This window comes from Tursiops truncatus, chromosome X (assembly GCF_011762595.2).
Source record: "Tursiops truncatus isolate mTurTru1 chromosome X, mTurTru1.mat.Y, whole genome shotgun sequence".
Lineage (NCBI taxonomy): Eukaryota > Metazoa > Chordata > Mammalia > Artiodactyla > Delphinidae > Tursiops > Tursiops truncatus.
The window spans coordinates 45,838,945-45,848,450 of NC_047055.1; the positions used below are offsets into that span (position 1 = coordinate 45,838,945).

General features: G+C 33.8%; 1 pseudogene; it reads left to right on the plus strand.

Annotated features, from left to right (window-relative positions):
• The first annotated feature begins 3,719 nt into the window (after positions 1-3,719).
• On the plus strand, positions 3,720-4,174 carry LOC101320511 (small ribosomal subunit protein uS15-like; annotated as a pseudogene).
• The last annotated feature ends 5,332 nt before the right edge of the window (positions 4,175-9,506 follow it).

Consider the following 9,506-nt stretch of genomic DNA (forward strand, 5'->3'; position numbering starts at 1 on the left):
TAAGTATTCATCACATTTTTTCCCATCTCAGTGTTAAACATTTCATTCTGTGTGTTCATTTTCTATTTAACATTATTTTTCCTTTTTTCCAAAAGAGCCACCTTTAATTTTTCTTTTAGTGTGGAAAGGCTGTTGAAAAATTCTGTTTCTGTCTCTGAAAAATGAATTTATTGCACATTTATTTTTATTATGCTTATTTTTAAATTATTTTGTTCATTTTTTTACTTTTAACTTTAAAATAAAATGAAACAAAGAAAATCACATTAAACAAATATATACTATAAAACAAACATCCTTCTATAACCACCACCCAGCTCAAGAAATGAAATTCATTCAGTTACCCAAGTGCTCCCTCCATGTCCTCTATTTTCACTTCAGTCCCTACCCTCTCTCACAAAAAGGCCACCATTCTGACTTTTATCGTAATTTATTACTTGCTTGGTTTTATCACCCCAGTTTGCATTCTTAGACATTACAGTTTAGCCATGCCAATTTTAAAAATATGTGATATGTGATAAAATATGAGAAATATTTTGTCTCTTACAATCAGTATATTCCCTCATCCTTTCTTTCTCTCCCTTACAATTTACTTGCTGAAGAACATGAACTATTAAAATTTTAGACTTTCCCACAGTATAGATTCCATTGATTGAACAGACATGATGTAGTCCAAAATATTCTTCTGTCCTCTCTATTTCCTGAAAATTGACAACTAGCTCCAAGGCTTGATCAGACTCATGTTCAAACTCTTCAGCAAGAATATAGGCAATACTGTGTTATTTTATCAGGAGTCACATAACACCTGTTTTTTTCTCTTTCTTTTTTTTTTTAGCAATGATTAATATACAAAGCATAAATCTCTTAATTCATTGGGAAGTAAAAAAATGGATATTTACTAATTCAATTATTTTGTGTTCATTTCTTTACTGTAAGAATTTCAAAAGGAGATACTTACCCTCATCAACTAATTGGTTATCAATTGGTAAAGTTTACATAGGAAAATCAGTATAAATACATGAGTCCCTCCACTTATTTACCCAATTTTCAAGAGAATGAATCAATTCTGGCATCCTCAATAGATAAAAAGTCAGTATATCCTGTTTAATATAATTTGAAACTCAAGAGATTAAACACACTTCATAGATTTCCATCTTTGCTATATGTATCCTTACTGAAGTTTAAATTGTCTTTTCTTTGGCTAGTGAGGCCTATCCAAGTTATCTTCTAAGTCCTTTTGACATGACCCTAATAAGCATTGATAGTTTCCTTTCTATCTGGTATCTCAGAATGTTCCAGCTTCACCTTCTACATTTTCTCCCCCATACCTGGGATCAGTCATTTTCCCCAAAAAGGTCTGGTTACATTGAATAAAAAATTATATTTCAAGTTTACAATCTGAGTATACTAGGGATATTCATTGTTACTGGGTTTGTAATTATTTCTAGGCCTTTTCAGGGAACAAAGTGAGGATATATAAAGGGATGGATGGATGGATAGATAGATAGAACATTTATAAAATAAATAAAACATTTATAAATAAAATAAAATATAGAACATTTCTAAAATCCTATAATCTCCCTCATGTCCCCTTTCAATCTATATCTTCCAAGAGTTATCCACTGTTCTCCTGCCTATCACCATATGTACCCTTTTATATCTTATTTCTGCCAGTCATCATGTCTGTAAAAATCATCCATGTTGTGTGTAGTATTAGTTCATTCATTGAACTAATATTCCATTGTATAAATGTACTGCAATATATTCAACTGTTATTGGACATTACAGTATTTAAATTTCTTGGCTCTTTTCTATGCATGTGTTTTGGTGAACATAAACACTCCTATGGATATTTGCCCAAGAATGGAACTGGTGGGCCATATGATAGACATATTTTTATCTTTGATAGATTCTTCCAAACAGTTTCCCACATGGCTTTACCACTATACACTTCTACCAGTAACATATGAATGCTCAAGTTTCTCCACATCCTTGCTAACACTTGGTCTTTCTAATTTTACCAATTCTGGTGTGTGTGTGTGTGTGTGTGCATGTTTGTGATCTCTTTGTGTTTTAAATGCCATTTTCTTAATAAATAATAATTTTGAGCATCTTTTCATATGTCTATTGTCCATCTGGACCCTAAGCTTTAACTGGTAAAATTATCTGAAATTCTTTTTTGTCACCTGCCTTATCTTTTCACTCTCCATTCCCTGCATGGATCACCTTATCCAGTCCCATAGATTTATTACTATCCATACACCAGTGACTCCTAAATCCAAGACCTTGATATCAGGTCTTAAATTTTTATATCTAAATGCTCATTCTACATCTTTCATCGCTTCTTCACCTTTGAGGTTTTGTTTTTGTTTTGTTTTGTTTTTTTGCCATTTTGCACTTCTTCATCTTGACTGGAACATTGATGTGAAGCCTAGAGACTCAGCAGTTATTTTTTAACCATAAGACAATAAACATAAGGACAAAAGCCAACACATTAGAAAAGGCAGAAGTTAAAGATGATTAAAAAAAAAAGTAGGTCACTGATGGCACTCTCAAACTGCATAAAGCTGGGCATCTTAGTGTAAGAGACAAATTACAATATTTTTAAGCCATTGTGATAGGATCCTCTTTTATTTTAAGTATAATGTAATGCTGATACAAGTGGAATCTCAGCAAATTCTACTGACTGACTATGTGAATCTACTACATGAAAAAAAATTTTTGAAAGATTTTCTCTACACAGTGAAATTACTTGTGTAACCCAATACGAAAATTTAGATTCACGAAATTTGTCAATTTTGTTCTGTCATGTCCTTAATGTCCATGATTTGTTATAATTCCTAATATACACATTTTACTGATGTGTATGTGCATACACAAATATAGATATATATGACCTTTTATGTCTTTACAGTTATAATGTGTATATATATATATATATATATATGATGTATCAATAAAGGCTCTTTCAATTGCAAGTGAGAGAAAGCCAACTCAAACAAGTTATAGGAATATCAGGCTTAGATCTGGCCTCAGAAACAATATTTAGAGTCTCAAACAATATTATTAATTATCTCTTTCTCTCTCTGTCTCTCCTCTTTTCTTCTCTTTCTCTTCACTTAGTGACCACTTTTCTGTGTTGACTTCATTTTCTCGTACCATATGGAAGCTTCCTTTATATGGATGGCGATGTGCCCAGAGGCAACTTCAATTTTATATCATATCATATCGTATCAGCTTATGGTCTAGAGAAAAAAGGAACTCTCAGTTACAGAAAAAGAAATTACCCAAAGATAGGGCTCTATTTGACCCAGCTTCAGTGACTAGTTCAACTTATAGATTCCTGTAGTCATGGGGGCAAGTATTATGTTTGTTGGAGTGTGGCAGAGCAACTTATCAAAAGAAACATGATGTCTGATACTATTTCAGGGAATTAATAGACACAGAATAAATAATTAATCAATATCTATTAAGGCCACTAAAATGTGTAGGTGTAAACATATGTGTGTGTTTGTGTTACATAAAGAAGCATAAACCTTGATTTTTTTTATCCTTCAAAAATAATAGCATCATCTAAGAAATATAAATTTTAAAGGTGATTCAACTATAGGCAAAACAAGATAAATAATCATTGGTCTGATGAAGCAGACATTCAATACTAATGAACAATGATTTTCATGTTGAACCTTAAAAAGTATGTTTCTTTAGAGACCGCCACCACCATGGGTCACATGCACGTTTCAGGGAAGGGCCTGTCCCACAAGGCTCTGCCCTACTGCCACAGCGTCCCCACCTGGCTGAAGCTGACATCTGACAATGTGAAGGAGTAGATCTACAAACTGGTCAAGAAGGGCCTGACTCCCCTACAGAACAGTGTGATCCTGAGAGACTCACATGGTGTTGCACAAGTACGTTTTGTGACAGGCAATAAAATCTTGAGAATTCTTAAGTCCCAAGGACTTGCTCCTGATCTTCCTGAGGATCTCTATCATTTAATTAAGAGAGCTGTTGCTGTTTGAAAGCATCTTGAGAGGAACAGAAAGAATAAAGATGCTAAATTCTGTCTGATTCTGATTGACAGCCATATTCACCAGTTGGCTTGATATTACAAGACCAAAGGAGTCTTACCCCCAGTTGGAAATATGAGTCATCCACAACCTCTTCCCTGGTTACATAAATGTGTCTGTTGTAATCAAGCATAAAATCATTGTTTAACTAAAAAAGAAAAAGAAGAAAAGTTTGTTTCTTTAAAGATAAATAATTCCACTTTTGGAATGGCAGCATGAAGAGTTCCATAACCTGCTACCCAGTGAAACAAGCATAGTTGTTTCACTGTGAAACAAGCTAGATAGATATAGTTAGAGGTACAGATTAGATAGATAGATAGATAGATAACTATACATATAGATAAATACATATCTATATATAATTTATACCTCTCTCTCTATATATATATCTATATACCTATATCTATTCTATATGTATATCAATATATATATGTTTTCTTTTAAGTCTCTATAAATTGACCTCAGGGCATATAGCAAATGAAAAAAAAATCAAGAAAATATACTAAAACTTGGTAAAAACAGCAAACGTCTTTAACATTTAAACCATTACCCGTTCCATCCCTCACTCCTGCCTAGAAACTCCAACTCCATTCCTTGTGGATGTAGCCAAGAACACAGGATACCTTCTCCCCCCAGCTTTCAGTCAAGGGCATAGTATCATCTGGGAAGAGCAGGCTGCTAGCATTTCTCATTTCCCCCTCCCCAAGCTACTCATTGCAAAAATTAAATTCTAGATGAGTGTGGTGGAGCGGTTGGAGATTTCTTCCTCCAATAAGTCTCCATTCATATGGTAGAGGCTCCACTCCAATGGCTGGAGACAGAGAATCCTGGTATCCTGATCCTGGAATCCTAACCAGCTCACTCATAGGGCAGAAGTTAAATACTGTGAGAAGCAAGCGGAGAAGGCCAGAGGCTACCACTGTGTCTAGCATCCCCAGTAGTGGTCCAGAGATCTTTCTCCCAGGGGTAGAGAGAGTTTATAAGAACAGAGAGTTCTGAAACATTCCACAGATGAACTGACTTCATTTGAAATGAAGTGTGGGGAAGTTCAAGCCTAAGGGCCCTCTTGAAAACAATGAAGACTTTGGTGATAAGCAAATAAAAAAAGACTGGTAGCTCCATGAGACAACAAGCAAAATCACAGGCCAGCTGCTTTACCAGAGAAAACTATGAAAAGTGATAGCTAAGACACCTCCTGATATAAGAAAAAACCTCAAATACCTGCCTCAAAAACTATCCCTGTGAAGAGGCCCCAATTTAAGTGGATCAAACTGTGGAAAAATTAGGATCCAGAGCATGATCAAACCAACAGAGCAATGTGCCAGCAATTAGTGGAATCTATCTAACTACTGGATGTGTCCAGGAAAGGGAGACTCAAAGAAAAGACTGCTAAAATGCTATGCTAATGATACTTGGCTAAATGACTGTTAAAAATACTATCATTCCAGAGTGGCTGTGCACATACCCAAAGGCTACACACTCTGAGATGCAACATAAAAGACTTTACACTGCAAGGGAAATAGACTTTACTAAAAGAGTCCAGTCAAGCAAACAACAACAGAAAGCCCAGTAATGGTTCAGGGATGCCAGTATCCAGAATTGATACAACATATTATATAAAACTCTTAAAAAATACATGACCTTGGATTAGGCAATGGTTTCTTCATGACCTTGGATTAGGCAATGGTTTCTTAAATATGACACATAAAGCATAAGCAACAAAAGAAAAAATAGATAAACTGGGCTTCATCAAATTTAAAAACTTCTGTGCTTCAAAAGATACCATCAAGAAAGTAAAAAGACAGACCACATAATTGGAGAAAATATTTGCAAGTCATATATAATAAGAAATTTATATCCAGAATATGAAAATAACTCTCACAACTCAACAATATAAAGACAAATAATTATAAAATGGGCAAAAACCTGAAAAGACATTTCTCCAAAGAATTTATGAAAATGGCCAACAAACACATGATGAGATGTTTAATATCATTAGTAAGGAAATGCAAAGCAAAAGCATGAGATACTCACTTCACACCCACTAAGATGTTTAGGATGTCTTTAATCAAAAAATGTAAAATAGGGCTTCCCTGGTGGCACAGTGGTTGGGAGTTCTCCTGCCGATGCAGGGGATGCGGGTTCATGCCCCAGTCCAGGAAGATATCCCTCATGCCAAGGAGTGGCTGGGCCCGTGAGCCATGGACGCTGGGCCTGCGCATCCGGAGCCTGTGCTCCGCAACGGGAGAGGCCGCAGCGGTGGGAGGCCTGCGTACCACAAAAAAAAAAAAATGTAATATAAATATTGACATAGATGTGGAAAAATTTGAACCATCATACACTGCTGGCTGGGAATGTAAAATCGGCAGCTACTATGAGAAACAGTCTGGCAGTTCCTCAAAAGTTAAACATAAAGTTTCCATATGACCCAGCAATTCCACTCCTAATGATATAATAGGAGAATTGAAATTATATATCCACACAAATGCTTATACATGGATATTCATAACAGTATCATTCATAACAGCCCAAAAGTCCATCAGTTGATGAATGGATAAATAAAATGTGGTATATCCTTACAATGGAATATTATTTGGCTGAAAAAAAAATGATTCCCTGATACATGCCACAACATGGATGAACTTTGGAAACATTATGCTATATGAAAGAAGCTGGTCACAGAAGACCACAATGCATATGACTCCATTTATATAAAATATCCATAAAGGCATAGTGATAGAGACAAAATATAGATTAGTGGTTTCTTAGGACAGAAGGGAGGGGGAGGATTAAGTGTTAAAGGCTAAATTTGTAGAGGGGTTTTGGGGGGAGGATGATGAAAATGTTCTATGACTGTGGTTATAGTTTTACAGCTCAAAATACTCTATAACCCATTGAATTATACACTTTACATTTTTTCCTCTTTTCCTCCACCCCCCAGCCTCTTTAAATGGGTGAATTATATGGTTTCTGAATTATATATAAATTAAGTTGTTAACAACCAAAAAATAATGATAGAGTATGCATCAATTATGAAAACAATGTATGCTCTTCTGTAAGATTGTCTCTATATAAAATTTTATAATGGAATTTTAAATAATCTAAATACTAGTTTAGTCTTTATATTCTCATGAAGAAATGTATTTTGTATGTATATACAATTAGTGTGATTTATCCCATACTTCATAAAAAGAATCAAATCATTTGTATGAAAACTATAGCCTGTGAGACAGGCTATATTGTAAAAATTTGAATAAATTCAATATGTCAGAAGATTCTGGGCTTAATTCTAACTAACATTCATTAATATCATAGTATATAATTACCTCAGCAAGTAGAAGTTGAATTATAAAGTCTATTTTGGTATAAATAAATCCTAATCTACATTGAAAAGTGTAATGTGTCCAGACCCCCCCCCGAAAAGAAACATTTTGTCGTGTTTAGATTACTGTGATAAAAGAATTATAAATATTCTAACAATAAGTTTAATTAATAGATCTAAAATATTTATTTTCAAGATATAGCGATTCAATTTTACACTTTTATAAGTGTTCACATAATAAGATTCATGTTCAAAAGCTCAAATTAAGGGATCTGATTGCCTGAATCAAAACAAAAACATTGAAAGTAATAATTCTAAAAAATAATGGCATGTTTATTTAAAGAATTTACAACCTTTTAGGTATGTCAAATTTTTTTCCAAAGTTAGCAGAGCCACACTGGAGAAACTCTCAGAAGTATTTGGTCGAAGCAATCAGCTTTTAGTCAATGTTTCAGGTCAGTCAATATTTTTGGCACTTTTCAAATAACAAGACAACTGGTTTTGGCATTTAAAGGAAACTTACTTTTGGCAGCTCCCTTCCTTCAATTAATCACTTGTCAATTTAAATCTACGTTAGAAAAATGTCTCTATTTATGTAATCTGTATATGACCAGTTCAGGTTGTACAGGTTCTCACACTTAATGACTATGTTTTCTATCTTTTTGTGTATTTTCAAAATGGTTATGAAGTCAACAAAAGAGAAAGAAGGTAGTAGGAGTGGTAGGTAATACCCAAGCAGATGGTTATTTTCATGATTCTTCACCTTCTCCAAAATTTCAAATACTTCATTATCTACTTGAGTATCTAACAAATTTATTCCAACATATGACATAACATATTTTATACATTTCCTATCAATGTGAAAGAGGGAGATAAATCTTTTGAAAATACTTGAATTTTACTGGAAGCTTAATACTCCTTTTGAGAAACAAGGCAGTTGTTCTTTTCCACCCAATACTTAATATGCAACTTGTTCAGAATCTTCTTCAGACCACCATGTAATGGTATATAAAGCTGAGATGTTTTATTTATTTATAATTGAAAAACTGTGGCTGTCTACAGCTGCCACAGGCAAATTGATGATTTGTTTTATAATGTATCCAAAGTAAGTATAACGGCTTTTTTTCCTCATTGAATTGAATTATCTAATCATTTGGAATTTTGAAGACGAGGCAATATATATATATATATTTATATGTACATATATATGTGTATATATTTATTTATATATATGTATATATATTTATTAATATGTGTAAATATAAACTTCTTGGAACCAAGGAAGTGTTCTTGGATCTTTTGGTAGTTTAACAAATGTTCCATATCATCCCTAGTATTTACCATATGTTTGAATAAGATACTTTTCCAAATTAAGCACAATCTTGTGTACAGGACTTTTTAGTCATATTACCATGAAGAACAAGTGAGTCAAGAAGTTCCTTTCTAGAATTAGAAAATTTTTATCCAGGGACAATCTTTCAAGGGTCATGTTAGATGTTAGGAAATATTGTAGGAATGGTATATTAGCTACCGATAAAAATATCAGACACATACATAAGATTTCATTTATTGCACTGTTATTGCTTTTAGACATAAAGTTCATAATAAAATTGCTACAGCCAAAGATTTAAGTCAGACCCCATAACAGATGCTTCTCTGTAACCCTGTAATAAATTCCCTTTGTCCATCTCTGTATGATTTCAGCTTCAGCTTCTGTGGACAGTTCACTTTCAGCACACACTTAGCATCTCTGTTTTTTTTTGTTGTTGTTTTCTTTTCTTTTTGTTTTTCTCACAACTCCTTCTCTGAAGTCAATGAGGGAAAGAAAACCTTTATGTCACCTGGCTCAAGTCCTATTCTACAGAGTAGGTTTTTTTTGTGGTCACCAATCATGGAACTATGTTTGGGACAAATTCAGAGCATCACACTGTAAAGGTTAGAAACAGTCTGTTGGAGAAATAGCAAAGCAACGTTCAACAAGAAGAGAAGTATGCATTCCCAATCGTTCAATATTTTGATAATCATTTTCATTGTACCACTCCTACATCTTACAGATGGACAAATCTGAAGTTCAGAAATCTTTGCCGATTTATGCTGTCACCCAGTAAGTTAATGGTGAG